The sequence below is a fragment of the Pan paniscus genome, chromosome 14, assembly GCF_029289425.2.
Source record: "Pan paniscus chromosome 14, NHGRI_mPanPan1-v2.0_pri, whole genome shotgun sequence".
NCBI classification, from domain to species: domain Eukaryota; kingdom Metazoa; phylum Chordata; class Mammalia; order Primates; family Hominidae; genus Pan; species Pan paniscus.
This window is the reverse complement of record NC_073263.2, coordinates 36,104,220-36,121,046: the sequence shown is the minus strand read 5'-3', so window position 1 is coordinate 36,121,046 and position 16,827 is coordinate 36,104,220.

The window sequence follows — 16,827 nt, the reverse complement described above, 5'->3', positions numbered from 1 at the left end:
AGGCTGAGGTGGGAGGATCACTTGAGGCCAGGAATTCAAGACCAGCCTGGGCAGCATAGCACAACTCCATCTCTAAAAAAGTTTTTTGTTTTTTTTTTTAATTAGCTGGGCATGGTGGCATGCGCCTGTAGTCCCAGTTACTTTGGAGGCCGAGGCAGGTGGATCATTTGAGCCCAAGAGTTCAAGGCTGCAGTGAGCTATGATCATGCCACTGCACTCCAGCCTGGGCAACAGAACAAGACTCCATCAGAAAACAAAACAAAGCAAAGCAAAAACTCAATTGCAGAAAGATGAATCATTCAATTAATGGTATCGGGACAACTAGATTCTATAAGGAAAAAATACTCTTAAATATACCACATTAATAGTAATTCAAGAAGGATTAAAAAAAATCTACCTGTGAAAATATTTTAACTATTAAAGAAAACACACACTCGTGTGTGTGTGTGTGTGCAAAATCTTTACACATTTGAGATGGGGAGGAATTCTTCAGCAAGACAATTCATAAACAAAAATATTAAACCTTTTTCAATATCAAAATTACAGACACCTATATATGAGAGGCCATCATTAAAATTAAGCAATAAGCTAAGACAGCAGAGTAAAGGTACATGTTTACTTCCACTACCTCTCTAAACCTCACTAAAATAACATTTTAAGGATAAAAAAATGTAGAAACCTCACAAGTTCAGAAAAAGGAGAGAACACAGCAACTATATTTTGACGTCACAGGAAGGCTCAGGATTTGGTAGTACCAGATACCAAAAGCAGAGGGAAAATTAAGAGCCAAAACATGGTACTGATTAAAACTCTATTTCAGGAACAAGTAGATCCTCATAATTTATTTCCTGTTAGTAGCGTGAGAAGGCTTCTTCTTCATCCTGGCAGAAGACTAGAGGTTTAGCCCTCTAGAGAAGGTGAACCAAAAGGTCCCCAACTAAGGGGCACAAGACACATGGAAGGAAAAGATACAAAACTGGAAATGAGAATAAGTAAAAGTTGACACTCTGCAATGTGAGTAGTTCCTTCCCTCCTCTGCTTCTAGCAACCAGGTTTATACCTTCAAAGCAGAAACTGGAAAGTTATTCCCTAGAGGTTCTGACTTGCTAAGAAAAAGATCTAAAGGTATCAACTTTGGTGTTTCCCCGAGTGAAATAGCCTCACCAAATCACCTGCACACTTACCCATTTATTCAAAGGTCCCAATCAGCTTTGAGACCCCAATCTTAAAAATGACCAGAGAGCCAATGACCACTAGCCAAAGAAAGTTTCCAACATGAAAAACAGAAATTATTTTCTCCTCTCTTCACCACAGTACTTGACAAAAACTAGAAAAGGAAATTAAAGAAGACAGAGGCAAGATTGTAGAAGAAATCCACAAACAAAAATCACCAACTAAATAAAATTATTGAAACCACAAAGCAGAATCAAAACGCTTTAATAAAAGTATATTTGGGGAACAAAAAAGAGCACTTGAAAACTTAAGACTGTGATAACAGAAATGAGAAGTTAAATAGAAGGTTTGAAAGATAAAAAAGATGAAATCTCACAGAAGGTCAAAAGTAGATAAATAATAGATTTTAAAAATGGAAAAATACAAGTCAAGGCCAATCCAGAAGGTCTAACATCTGCTTAACAGTGATTCCAGAAATAGAAGGAAAAAATGGATGAGGATGAAATTATTATAGAAATAATTAAAGAAAAGATCTAGATCTAGATGTCCTCAGACTGATAGAGCCCAGCATGGCAGAATGAAGATCCACCCCAAGACATAGCATTATACAATTTCAGCCCTGGGCTTAAGGAGAAACTTCCAAAAGGAAAAAAAAAAAGGTCATATACAAAGGAAAACAGCAACACTGGAACACTTTAACAAATAAGAAATTTTTTAAACATTCTGGGGTAATCAATTTTTAAATTAGAATCTATACCAAGCCAAACATTCAAAGAAGGTAATGTTAGAATGGAGGCATATTCAGACATGCAGAAATACCAAACACTTTATCTCCTTTGCCTGCTTCTAAGAATGCATTTGGGGAATATGCTCTGTGGAAGTGAGAGAATGAAACAAGAAAGTAAAATCTTTGTGGCCTATGAAACAAGAAATCCAACCAAGGAGGGAGATGAAAGGAGATCTTGGGATGAAAATGTGTGGTTGACTTAGGGAAAAATGCAATCAGAATAAAAAGACAGACAATGAAAAAATATATATCTTCCAGAAGAAGAAATTAGTTAGATATCTGGTGGGCTTGAATGTTTCGAAAGGAGATTTTTTTTTTGCTTCTAGGAAAAAAAAATGAAGATGGATAGTTACATACAAATTTTGGGAGTTGTCTGGGTATAGACGGTTTGGCTGTGTCTTCACCCAAGTTTCATCTTGAATTGTAGCTCCCATAATTCCTACGTATCATGGGAGGGTCCCAGTGAAAGGTAATTGAATCATGGGGCCAGGTTTTTCCTATGCTTTTCTCATGATAGTGAATAAGTCTCAGGAGATCTGATGGTTTTATAAAGGGCAGTTCCCCTGCACACTTTCACTTGCCTGCTGCCATATAAGACATGCCTTTTCTCCTCCTTTGCCTTCTGCCATAATTGTGAGGTCTCCCCAGCCATGTGGAACTGTGAGACAATTAAATCTCTTTTTCTTTATAAATTGCCCAGTCTTTGGTATTTCTTCATAGCAGCATGAAAATGGACTAATACCAATGGCTGTGAAGCCATGAAATTGTGGGATCACTTAGAGAATGAGTGTAGAGAAAGAAGAAAAGAAAATGAGCCCTGGGCATTCCAATTTTTAGAGGTTGGGGAGACCCAGAAAGAGCAGACAGTTAAGCAAGAACAGAACCAAGAGTGAGGGATATTTAGGAAGCCAAATGAAGAAGGTATTCAGGAAGGAAAAAGTGATTCACATTGTGAATTATTCAAATCAAGTAAGTAAAATGAAGACTGGAAATTGATGACTGGATCTGGCAACAAAGAGCTGCCATTGATGAGAGCTGTTTGGTGGAATTGTGAGGATGAAAACCTAAAATGGGTACATGAGAAAGTGGAAGAGGACTCAGAGACCAATGTGTATACCCAGCTTAAGGAGCTGTAAATGAGAACAGAGGAACGTAGTCGGAGCTAGGGAAGAGAGATGGGTGGAGGAGTGTGTTTTAAGATAGAAATGTAAGCACATTTGAATACTACAGGGAACAATCCAATAGAGAGGGAAAATTTGATGATACAGGAAAGACAAAGGATTCATTACTGGATTCTTAATGCAGCACAGATGGGTGGATCCAGTGCTCGAGATGAGGCTTGGCCTTAGATAAGAGCACAGTAATTCATCCATAGTAACCGAAGGGAAAGCCTAGTATGTGTTTGGATATTATTTAGGGACACATTTAATTATGTAAAACTGTTAAATATTGACTCAAATAAATACATAAAATTTATGATAATGGGAGTCTGAAGCAAGGATAGGACTGGTATTGAGTTGGGGTTAAAAAGAAGAATCTCTTTGATCTTATTAATTCAATGTTTTATTTTATTTTTAAAAGACAAAGCAAGGAATATAATTTTAAAATACTTTTTTCCTGCTCCTGTTTATTAGGTTTCAGTGGTATATCAAACAGCTTTTCTTCTCCAAGCCCAATAACTATAAGTCTCAAAATTTTGTGCTACCAATTATTTTTAGATAGTTTATCAATAGCCAGGTGTCTTATCCACTCTATGCCTGAGCTGGCCATGGATCTTTAAGCCATACTGGGATGTAAAGAGAACCAGATATTTCAAGAAAAGCAGAAGCAAATTCTATTTCAATGCAGATGGAAGGAAGGGCACATAACCAAGAACAAACACAATTTGGCATCGACCTTAAGAATAATGTCAGGATAGCTAACACAGCCCTGGCTCTCAAAGGATGCTGATGTTAACAACAAAGCATTTGTTTTTAAGCCATGTCAAAACTACAACAGGGAAATGGATCTGTCACCTTGCGGGAGAAGGGGAAAGAATTGTTGGTGCAACTGTTTATTTATATACTTGTACCTCACCTTCTTCCATAAAAGATCTGAAATAACTTAAGAAGATAGTAAAGAAAGATCTTTTTAAAAGTGAGAAAATAAAGGGAAATCAGGATAAGATATATAAGATGAAGCTAGGCATATAGAAAGTACCAAAATACTTATGCTATGATCCTATTCACTTTGCTAGAAATGGGCGTCAAATTAGTTTCTAAATGACAAGCATAATCGATTACTCGGTTCTCAGAACCCATGAGATAAGACAGACCCTTTACTTGGAAGTGCCACTGTCAGTGTCCTAAGACTAGCAATAAATTTCTGCTGTGCATCTTCACAAAGACAGCATTGAGAGCTTTCAAAGTAAATACAAGGTTGAAATGACACCCCAAATTTTTACTCCCCCAATAGCTAACAAAATAAGCAAAATATAGTAAAATCTAACAACAAAATTCCAATATCCAAGGAATAGGGGAAAACCTAATGTAATATACTTTAAAATCTGGCAGCTTAGGAAAGATATAAAAGATTTTGGAGCAGAATGGGGAAAGCCACCACAGCTAAGTTCCTAACTTGCCCTTTTTTCCAGATTGTGTTGAAAGGTTGACAAAATTCTAAGATTACACAGGAATCCCCCCAAATCTGGAGAGATGCAAAATGAGGGTACATCCTTTTCTTTTCTGTGTCTTGAATGATGAATGATAGAAGTACTAGCTAAAGATAAACAGGAAAAAAGGTATATAAAGCTTACTCTAATGGAAAGGAAGGCATTGGGGCCTCAGAGGATGAAAAGACTGAGGACATCCTCCTTGGAAATCAGATATATCCTCAGATCAGGTGGAGCAAACTCTGGTATAGGAATTCTAAATAAATTTCAAAGGAGAGTACAGACCATAGTTTCTCTTTCCACCATCTCCTCAGGCTATAGGAAAATAACGAGAACATAATGTATTAAGCCCTCAACTAGGTTGGAGATAGAAAATATTCCAGTCTTGGGTTAAGTTTAAAGTGAGACAAGAACAATAAAATGGCTAGACAGAATCACTCTATAAGGAGCTGGATGAAAAGGAACAGCAAAGCAAATATGCAAAATTGCCAGGTCAATTGCTACAATGTATGTATACACACACACACACACACACACACACAACCAAAAGACTTATAGAAGAAAATGTTAAGTCAAGAAACAGAAGGAAATATAACCAATTGCCTCATGCTGTATAATAACTTAATGAAAACATATTTAATAAAATAAGAACTGAAAGATAAGATTGTTCTGAAAGATAAGATTGTTAAAGCCACTGAATGAGATAAAAGAAGAGATCGTAAAACTAAGGAAAAAATATACAGTATTAAAATGACTAATAAATGAAATTAAAACAGCAAAGAAGAGAAAAGACTTCATTAAAGTCAAATTCTAACAGCAGAGGAAGGCTTGAGATTATCGCAGTAAATTAAGATGAAAAATACAGAGTAAAATAAGTAGAAAGAAGCTAGTAGATATGGAAGACAGACAAAAGGATCTTACATAAAGACAGTTGTAACCTTGAATTAGAGAGCACCCAAAATGGAACAAAAATGTATTCAGAGATAAAATAGAAGGTAACTTCCCCAAATGAAAAATTTACAGACTGAAAGATTACTAGATTCTGGAAAATTTTTATATAGAATGTTCAACAGTGATACATATTGTAGTCAAGCTACTAAATTTCAAGGATAAAGAAAAGATTCTTAATATCTGGATTTGGGAAGAAAGAAATCACCCTATAAGGTGAGATTATTTAGGCTGGCCTTAGACTTTTTCACAGGGAAGACAGTGAAATGGTTTATATTAAGACTTGTTGAAACTGGTGTGACCAAAGAGTATGATAGCAAGTGAATATGTCATTTAAGTATAAAAGAACCAAGCATACCTTCCCAGAGACAAAGAGCTCAGAACTTAGCACACAGAGGCTTTTCTTGTAAAAACAACTTGTTAAGAAATCCACACAATGAAAAGACTCAAAATGAAGAACTCAGGGATAGAGAGACCATGGAGGAGCTGGCGATGAGCACTGAATTTGATTAATTATTGAATGATTACTCAACAACTATGGGAATTATGTTTCTAAGCAGAATGTAAATATTATCAACCTGAACAAGGTGAAATACAATAGAAACAAAATTTGGGAGAGGGGCAGGGAGATGGAAAGAAGTACAGAGGAATGGATGGATTGCATACCATTCAGGTAATCCATTACAAATACTGTTTCTCTCAACCATACTTTTGAGAAGCACTGGGTTTGGCCAACTGTGGGACTTTACTCCCTGACAAATAGCTGGAAATCAAATCCACAAGTATAGATCCACTGGCTTTCAGATTAAACAAGGTAAAGGGATCCATAAGCTTTTAGAATTATCATGGTTAATCTGAGTTAGTCAATTTCCAAAGGAAGGCAGAAACACTCACTTCCTGTTTTTACCTTCATGGTCTCCAGAGAGCAAAGGGGAATTCAGATTGGAAGCATATCCCATAAGAAAATTGTAGTTCAAGATAATGGAGGGGTGAGGGTTGTAGAAAAGAACCTGGTTGCTTAAAAGAAGCATTCCTTCCCATTTCTATAGCCAGACAAAGAATATCCCAGGGCTCTGAAGGAACCATAGATGTGATGTCAGTATTCCAAGACCTGATGGCGAAATCAAGGAGAATGGGCAAGGGCCTAGACACTGGAGCTGGAGAAATGTTATCTTACTTTGCAAAAGATGAAGAGGTTGAATTCAGAATACAGACTAACAAGCTTGAGGTCTGGAAAAATTATTGAAGGGATTGTCAAATGGCATATAGACTTTCAGGAGTAAGGAAACTAATTTTATAATAATTTACATATTTATCCAATTTGATCCTCATAATAATCCTGTAACGTATGCATTTTTCTTACCACAATGCAAAAACTGCGTCAGAGAAAAATAAGTACTTGTTCAAGGTCACACAGTTAATAGATGCTAGAACCAGGATTTAAATCTTGGACTTTACTTGCTGCCCCATTCGTAAAAGAATGTAATCATCACTGTTCTGTGAAATGGCCTTCATGAAAAGAGACCCTCACATGCAAAAGGAGCCAAGAAACCAAAGAACAAGTCAGAAAAATTTAGTTTGTAAGTGTAGAGTGGCTCACTGGGGGGACTTACCAATGGAAGCATGGTTTTGGACAGCTGCAAGACAGGTAGATCTCTGCACTGCTACCCCAGACCCAAGGGTTATATACCATAGCGAAAGGGTACACATGCTCCAGCAGGACAATTAAAGACAACCTGCCAGAAAAGGAAAGAATGCTATGTGTGCCAAGCCCTGTAATTTGTACAATAACATCAGGGTTGCTTTGGTCTAAGGGCAGGATGTATGGTGAGTACATATTCTTACACTAAGGACAGTAAATACAGTAGGAATTAGGAGGCATTTCCTGGAGTGGGTAAATCAGAAGTCAACACGGTAGATTAGCATCCAAGATGGAGTTACTTTTGTCTCCACAATCACCAATGGTAGATGCAGTTTTACCAAGATACAATAAGTTTGGTCAAACTAGCTTTACTTTCTGTTTTGGTAATGTTCTAAGTATAGGAGTCTGCGAGAGACCTAGTGCACCCTGGATTGGTTAGATGTTTGACCAAGTCTCAGGATATTCTAATGTATGAAGTAATGGAAAGACATCAAAGTTTCATATAATTATGCTTAAAAATCTTCACCCTAAAAATATTACTAGCACTGTGGAATCTATTAAACAAAAAAGTTCTCTAAAGTCAGAGACCATATTTTATACATTTTTTGTTTGTTTCTTTTTTCCTTGTCATGGTTTTTCTTTATTTTTTCATTTTCTGTTTTTTTTGTTTTTGTTTTTGTTTCTTTGTTTTGTTTTTTGAGAGAGGGTCTCACTCTGTCGCCCAGGCTGGAGTGCAGTGGTGCAATCATGGCTCACTGCAGCCTCAATCTCCTGGGCTCAAGCCATCCTCCCACCTCAGTCTCCCAAGTAGCTGGGACCACAGGCAAGTGCCACCACACCTGGCTAATTTGTTGATTTTTTGTAGAGATGAGGTCTCCCTATGTTGCCCAGGCTGGTCTTGAAATTCTGGGCTCAAGCAATCCTCCTGCCTTGGCCTCCCAAAGTGCTGGATTATAGGCATGAGCCTCCATGCCCGGCCTCCTTGAGATGGTTCTGGTACATAGTAGCTGCTTAGAAACATTTGGTGGAAAAGCTCATGAAGTTGGAGGGCAATCTCTAGAGGCAAGCTACAGAGCTCTGTCCTATTAGACATTTTTTTCAGTGACTTGATAAAGACATAGAAAACATGCTTTGCAAGCTTGGAGATGACAGAAAGCTGGAAGAAAACGTGAATCTGATTGATGATAAAATCAAGATTCGAAATAGTCTTGACAGGTTGAAATGATAAGCAAAAACCAAATGTTCTTTTCTGTATTTACCTTTAAAAGCTCAACAGCCTAAGTACAGAATGAGGAGATGTGGTTTGGCAGCAGTTTATGCAAAAAAAGATATGAGGGTTTTGCTTGGCCATAACTTAAGCCAACAATTTAATATAGTTGTTAAAATTAAAAAAATCTTGATTGCATTAATAGGATGGTGGTGTCCAAATCACAGAAAAGAATAATCTTACTGAGTTTTGCACTGGTCTGATCACACCTGAAATACTGCTTGCAACTTTGGACACCCTAGTTAGGATGGAGACTAACAAGTTGAGAGCCTCCAAGGCAAGGTGGCTAAGAAGGGAAGAAGTTGTATTTCAAGGGACCATTTAAAGAACCAGGGGACTTTGGCCTGTAGAAGTTTGAAGGGGATACACATTAGCTGTCTTTGAATGTTTAAGGGGTAATCATTGATATACAAAAAAAGACAAGATTTGCTCAGTGCTGTTCCAAAGAGAGAAAGCAAAGGGCAAGCAGATTTCAGCTTATAAGGAAGGAAATCATGGGCTTTCAGAGGAAGCTCTGAAGCTTTCACTTTAGTGTAAATGACTGCCGGTAGGGGATTTCTTTACAGAAAACAAGGATAATCAGAAATATCCCCGAGATATCCCTTCGGAGACTTTATACTACACTCAGATTCTGGGCTAGAGAGGAACCTGGTTTCAAATGAGCAGAATCATCAGTGGTTCTCATTTGCCCTCTCCATTGGCCCACCAGTAATTTCTGTACCCACCAAGAGCTTCCTTCTTGCTGCCTATTTTCAGCTACAAACAAATCTATTTCATGAGGGAAAGGTTATTTCATTCCTGTATCTAACATAAATACAACCAGATTCTGTTCCCCCTTCATTCAAAGTATTGCACTTTATAATGTTCTTATTAAAGAAAGAAACTCTTAGAATTAAAATTATTCCCAAAAGTGAGGACTGCTAAAAGAAATGGTCATGAAAAGTATTAGATAAATATATTTTTTTTTCTCTTGAAATCACTAGCACAGAGCAAATCTTACTTCGTGAATATCAGTTCTTCCAGGGTAGGAAACAGGTTGCTCACATAGATAGCCCTTTTACTCTCTGAATAACTCTGGCTGCTTAAATACGAGGAATAACAAATGCAGTTTTTGCTCATCTCTTGCAAGAAGTCAGAGACCACTTATTTCTCTAATGGTAAATATCTTCAACTATGATTTCTTCCTTTTTGATGCAGAATCAATTGAATTTTTTAACATAAGTTGCTGGCCTGATATGGTGGTTCACACCTGTAATTCCAGCACTTTGGGAGGCAGAGGTAGATGGATCACCTGAGGTCAGGAGTTCAAGACCAGCCTGGCCAACATGGTGAAACCCCGTCTCTACTGAAAATACAGAAATACCTGGGCGTGGTGGCAGATGCCTTTAATCCCAGCTACTCGGGAGGCTGAGGCAGGAGAATCACTTTAACCCGGGAAGTGGAGGTTGCAATGAACCAAGATTGTGCCACTGTGCTCCAGCCTAGGCAACAGAGCAAGACGCCATCCCAAAAAAAAAAAAATTTGGTAATAACTCATCATCATGACTGGAAACACTCACCATGTGCTATTAGAGCCCCGGCTTTCATTCAGCAGGCATCTCTAAAAATGAATGTCTGTCATTGGTAATCAAATAGGTGATTAGATTGTACATTTCTTGAGAAGCAGAAAACAAAATCCTAATTCATGAGATCTGCCATTTTCTTTAAGGACATTAGATATTCCTCAAAAGGCTCTTAAAATGTTCTCACAGTGCATTTCCTCAGCAGCCCACAACTCTACTCTGCCCCCTATCCCTTTATCTCTCCTCTGATCACTTCCACCCACCATTCTCCACTCACAAAACAGAGTGTCTGAGATTCTGCCCTGTTTACATTTTTTTCTTTTATTGAGCCCTTAGTATGTGGCAGACCTTTACTTGCTTGGGCTCCAACTTAAGAGTTCTTAGAATAGGGCCTATAAACAAATTTGTGAAATGGGTTCTCTCCTTGGAAACACAGTATGGAATATGGAAGTGAAGAAAATGTCTAGATTTTGGTTGGATGAGCTGTTTATAATCCAGCAGCAGCTTGAGGTTGGGCTGGATCCCAACACTGCTTTATGAGTTGCACTGTGTCTGCATTGCCCTCCGTAGGGAGAAAGCGGGGCCAGAATCAATATTCATGCTCCCTTACTTTGGTTTCTTGATGGGCAGAAATCTGTTCTCTCTTAATCTGCATTCCTTCCCCAGGCTCTGTCAGCTCTTCAGCAGGACCGCAGATTGAATTCCCTGATATCCATGATCTTTTTCTAGGTTAAAATTGCTATTCACATCTGTCAGCTTTTGCTTACAAAATGATCTTTCACCTCCCTTGAGAGAAGCCCGTTATTTCAAGGCAAGGTGCCAGTCACCTTGAAGAAAATATTTTCAACCTACCAAGGAAATCAGAGAAAGAAAGGATGTTGTAGGAACATAAGTGGGGCAAGATGGTTTTAATAAAAAGTCACTAACAACTTTGGTCACTGCAAAGGACTTCTGGAGTCCAAATATTATTTCAGAATATTTCCACCTAAATTAGAGATAAAACTTATGTTTCATTAAAGAAAAGAAAGAACTTGTATATTCTTGTGTACTGTGTGTTTTTTAGTAAAAAGGAGTCCCGTATTAACAAACCTGGTGTTTTATCTTTGCTGCAGTCACCATGGTGTCTTGACTCTTGTTTCAGCAGAAGACATGTCCCAGTGGATTATTAAAAATTGATGTATAACATGCATATGGTAGTGTGTAAAATGCATTGATGTTAAATGTACAGTATAATGATTTTTTACATATGCAGTTATATAACTGTACCCAGAGCAAAGATACAGAACTCTTCCAGCATCCCAGAAGGGTTTTTTGTGTCTCTTTCCAGACTATAGCCCTCCAAAGGTAACCACTATTCTGATTTCTATTATTATTGGTTAGTTTTGCCAATTCTTAAACTAAAGAGATTCACACAGAATTTTTGGTGTCTGGTTCTTCTGCTTAACATAATATCTATGAGATTCATCCCTGTTGCTATGCATATCCATTTTACCCATTGGTATTACTATGTAGTATTTCATTGTATGAATATACCACAACTTATTTATTCATTCTTCTGTGGACCTGCATTTGGATTATTTTCAGTTTTTTGTTATTACAAATAAAACTACAGTAAACATTCTTGTACCTGCCTTTTGGTGAACACAACCCTTTTTTCTCTGCATATATACCTAGTGGTAAAATTGCTGGTTTATAAGACAGGCAATGTTTAGTCTTGATGGAAAATTTCAAACAGATTTTCAAAGTAGTTGTGCCATTTTAGGAGTCCCACCAGTTGTTCCACCTCCTTGCCAAAACTTGTCAGGCACTTAAATTCTGGCCATTTTGGTGGGTGAATAGCGGCATCTCATTGTAATTTTAGTTTGCATTTCCCTGATGAATAATGGCATTGAACATATTTTTATATGTATTGGACATTTGGATATTCTCTTTTGTTAAGTGGCTATTAAAGTCATTAGCCCATTTACAGAAAACAAATCAACAGTAATGAGATATAATTTGCATATAATAAAACCCACTCATTTTAAGTGCAAAGCTTTAACAAATATACACTTACGTAACTGCCACCACGAAAGATATAGAACATTTCCATCACCCTAAAACATTCCCTTCTGTTTGCAGCCAACATCCATATCCATAGCTCCAAGCAAACACTGATCTTCTTTCTGGCAATATAGATTAGTTTTGCTTATTCTAGAATTTTATATAAATATAATAACACAGTATGCATTCTTCTGTGTCTGGATTCAGTCGCTTACCATAACGGTTTTGAGGTTCATCTACGTTGTTGGGCATATCAATAGTTCATTCCTTTTTATTGCTGAGCAGTAGTCCATTGTGTGGCTGTATCACAATTCGTTTAGCAATTCATCTGTTGATAAATATTTAGGTTGTTTTCAATTTTTGCCATTATGAATAACAGCTGAAGAGAGCTGTTACGAGCATTTGTGTAGATATCTCTTTGTATATACGTTTTTAATCCTCTTAGGTAAATACCCAGGAGTGGAATTGCTGAAACAGTGTCATATGGTAGGTATTCAATTTTTTAAAGAAACTCCAAGCTGTTTTCAAAAGTGGTTATAACATTTTAAATCCCAATGAGCAGTATATGAGAGCTCCACTCCCAGAACTCCTCACCAATACTCGATGTGGTCAGTTATTTTCATTTTAGCCTTTCTAGTATGCAATTGTAACTAATTTCGGTTTAAATTTTTTAAAAAAATCTTTTTGGCCGGGCGCCGTGGCTCACGCCTGTAATTCCAGAGGAGGCCAAGGAGGGTGGACCACGAGGTCAGGAGATGGAGACCATCCTGGCTAACACAGTGAAACCCCGTCTCTACTAAAAATACAAAAAATTAGCCGGGCTTGGTGGCGGGTACCTGTAGTCCCAGCTACTCGGGAGGCTGAGGCAGGAAAATGGCGTAAGTAAACCCGGGAGGCGGAGCTTGCAGTGAGCCGAGATCATGCCACTGCACTCCAGCCTGGGCAACAAAGCGAGACTCTGTCTCAAAAAAAAAAAAAAAGAAAAAGAAAAAAAAATCTTTTTAACTTTAATGAGAGTCTTGCTGAACCGTCATCTAATTCTAATATTCACCTATCCCCATCCTAATGTGTAATAAATGCCATTTAAGTCCCTAGACATTTGGTATTCTTTGATGTGAATCTCTGATACCATGATATAGACTATATTTGTTTTTATTCAATTTTAAAAATATGGCATAGTGCTAAAGAAGTTGAAGTTTTAAAAATTACATCAGTCACACCTCAATTCGTTTTGAATTTAAAGCTCAGGAAAAATCTGAGAATGCACTTTTACATTAATTTTATTTCAGTCTTTAGTGCTAGCACAACCTTCGCTGTGAAAACCAGAGAGTCTCGGTGTTTTCTTAGAGCACTTATCATTCCCAGGAAGCTCCATACAGTCCACAGACTGAATGCTTGCATTATGAATGTGTTTAGTCCAATTCTGTCTGTACTTTGTTTCTGACTTGCATTAATATTTATTATGTTTAATGAAAGCTAATTATCACTTCTTGAGAGCCCATTGAAAATAGCATTATTATATCCAGAATTTTGATGAAGCTCTGGGAAGTAACTTGATGTGCTTGCAGGTTCTTTCATCAAAATATTATCCAGGGCTGCAAGTACAAGAACAGCTTGAATACTCAGTCATCAGTTCCTGCAAGAGGTGTTCTTTCAAAGAATGAGGCTTAGCAGAGTGAAAAAGTAAGAAAGTGTAAAATGTAACACTTCCTCTGTAATTAAAATAGGAAAAAGTACTTTGATAATCTAATAACTTAAGAGGTAGGTAATCAAGTTGTTTCTTCTCAATTTTGCAATAAGAAAACATGAATAGTAAGCAACTCCTTTCAAGAGGTATGGAAAGCAATTGGCAGGGCTAGTGGAACCATAGTATTTATGACTCTCAGATGAGAGATTTGACTTGTAAATATTATTACCTGAGAGAGTTAATTTTATTTGTCAACTTGACTGGGTCAGAGGGTGCCCAGATATTTGGCCAAACACTACTCAGGGTGTGTCTGTGAGGGTGTTTCTGGATGAGATTAACGTGTAAATTGGTAGAGCCAGTAAAGCAGATTGGCTTACCTCATGGAGGTGGGTCTCATCCAATGATTTGAAGACCTGAATAGAACAAAAAGGCTGACCCTCCCCCAAGTAAGAGAGAACTCCTCTTGGCTGGCAGCTCTTAGACTTTTGGATTTACATTGGAATTAAACCATCAGTTCTCCTAGATCTCCAGCTTGCTGACTCACACTGCAGATCTTGAGACTTAACAACCTTTATAATCATCCTGTGGACCAATTCCTTATAACAAATAATCAGTCACATCCTATTGGTTCTATTTCTCTGAAAACCCTGACCAATACATCACCTTCAAGCAAAAAGAGGAAATTTGAATTTAAAACTGAAAAGATTTTGTTTTCAAATATTTACATGCAATAAAGGGGGCTTAAATACAGTCTCAAAACCTGTAATTGCTGTTCCTGTAATTCAAGGTGATCAAGCAGTGGGCTTCTCTGGGCTTCTGTCCCATGATCATAGATTGTAGCCATGGTCCTAGCATTTATCCTGCCAATGTCCTTGCCCATAGAGGTGTCAGGGAAGAGAGTGGAGATGGATTAGCCATAACTCATATTCATTCCTTTCTGGAAAAACAACCCAAAGCATGTACCTTCCTGGTGGGAAAGCTGGGTTCTCCCATGTTGCCTTGCCCCATGTGGAAAGCACAGTGTGTCCGTGCGATCCTTATACAACTATGCTGGCAGCCATTGTCCCTGGATGATAGGCCATGCCTGCCCTATGAGCATTGGGGTTTTCCATTTGGTATGGAAGAAAGTAGGAAGCCCCAGTGCAACTCTAGGTCTCAAGCCATGTCTTCTACGTTTTTCTCAGAAGTCTTCCTTTGGAGATTATGAGGATATTCCCCAGATTAATAAAATAGATACTTTGGAACCCAATCCATTATTAGTTCTCTGGATTGTACATTATTGGGCAGTGCCTTGGAAGTAAGACTGGTGACAGGCACAATCCTTTTCAAAATAATCAGAACCAAAAACAAAACATTCAAGAGCCAGATTTCTTTTTATACTGGAAATTTTGATCAGGATAACTGGGGTTGGGCCGAGTTCCTTCTTCGTGTGTATCAGTCTTGGCTTCTGGCTGCTCTAATGGTGGCAGAAGATCAAGTCTTCTGGAGCCCTAAGTGTAGAGATCACATGATTATAGATTGAAAGTCTTGTTCAAAATATATTTACAAGTTATTTTTGGTTCTTTTGCTAGTAAAACTCTCTTCTATTTTCCTTGGCTAGCTTCTGAATCAAAGAGAACCCTGGGAGGTATATTGAAAGTTTTCCATTTTAGAAATTAAAATATCTTATCTTCAGTAACGGCATTAAGTTCCATTTGCCATCAGAATTTTGCTGACTATAACTACATGCATGAGTCAATTGTTGGCATGCAGGTCTCAGGGCTGGTGGTGTTGCCTATAGGTATACAATGCAACTTGTGCACCAGTGGGTGGTAATGAAGGTGTTTATGGCCTTGACAAAGTTTGGAGCAAGTATGTTTGTGTGTATGTGTGAGTATGGGAGTTGGAAGATGAGAGAAAAGGAACAGAGAACTGTTTTCTCTCCAAGAGTAACAGACACTTACAAGAGCTTTACAGTTTCCGCAACACTTTCATGCATAATTATCTTAGTTAAACCTCATACTAAACATGCAAGTTAAAATTGCTATCCAGGATTGACAGGTGGACTGTTGAAACTCAGAGTTTGTTACTAGTATAAGATCACACAGCCAAGTGGTGCCAGAGTGTGCTTTAACCCATCCCGGTCCTCCAGTCTTTTAAAACAAGCCTGGGTTTCCTTGAATCAGCCCCAGGATGGCATGGGCATCATATTACAGGAAATGTAATAATCAGGTCTAATTTGTTTCTTTTTCTGTTCGAGTCTTATAAACGTTGTCCTCAACTCTCAACTGATCTTTCAAGAGGTCAGAACAAATAAATAGCTGTCTCTGGATTACCTTGGCTGGGAACCCTGGGTCCAAAAAGATTCTTTACCGTAAACAGGTGAGAATCGAAGTGAAAAAATATTTATCTACAACATGGAACTGTTTTGGGGGAGTTTTAGTTATTTCTGGTGGACAAAATGTCATGAGCTGCTGGCTAGAGGACAAGTTGATTTACAGTACAAAGTTGTTCAGAAGTATGTTTTGTCTTGGCAGGTTATTTTCCTTGTAGATAAGCTTTCTTTAATATTTATTTATTCTTTCAGTGAACCATATTTAGTGCATGCAAGGTTGGACTGAGGCAAATGTGTACCCTAAGAAGGCTAACAATTGGGTGCCTTTAAAAACCTATAGCCTTTAAATATTTGGTTAACACTTATTTACGGTGGCAGAGGGAAATTGCTTTTCCATTCCTAAACAGAGATATATAAAATGCACAGAACATAACATGTTAACTTATTTGAAGTTATCTCTTATTTTATAATTTTCCTATTGCTCATAGTTGAATAATAAAAAAGGCTAATATCTCTTGAGTGCTTATTATACGCTGGGTACTGATTTATTTATATTGCTTATCTAATCTCATGCTCATGACAATCTTGTGTGGTAAGCACCACTATTATCCCAAATTTCCAAATAATGAAACTGACACTTAGGTTTAATAAACATGCCCAGGGACACAAATGGCTCCTACCAGTAGAAATGGGGTTTGAATGCCGCAGGTCTGACTATAGAGCCCATGACCTTCGTCGCTAGAACTCCATGCCC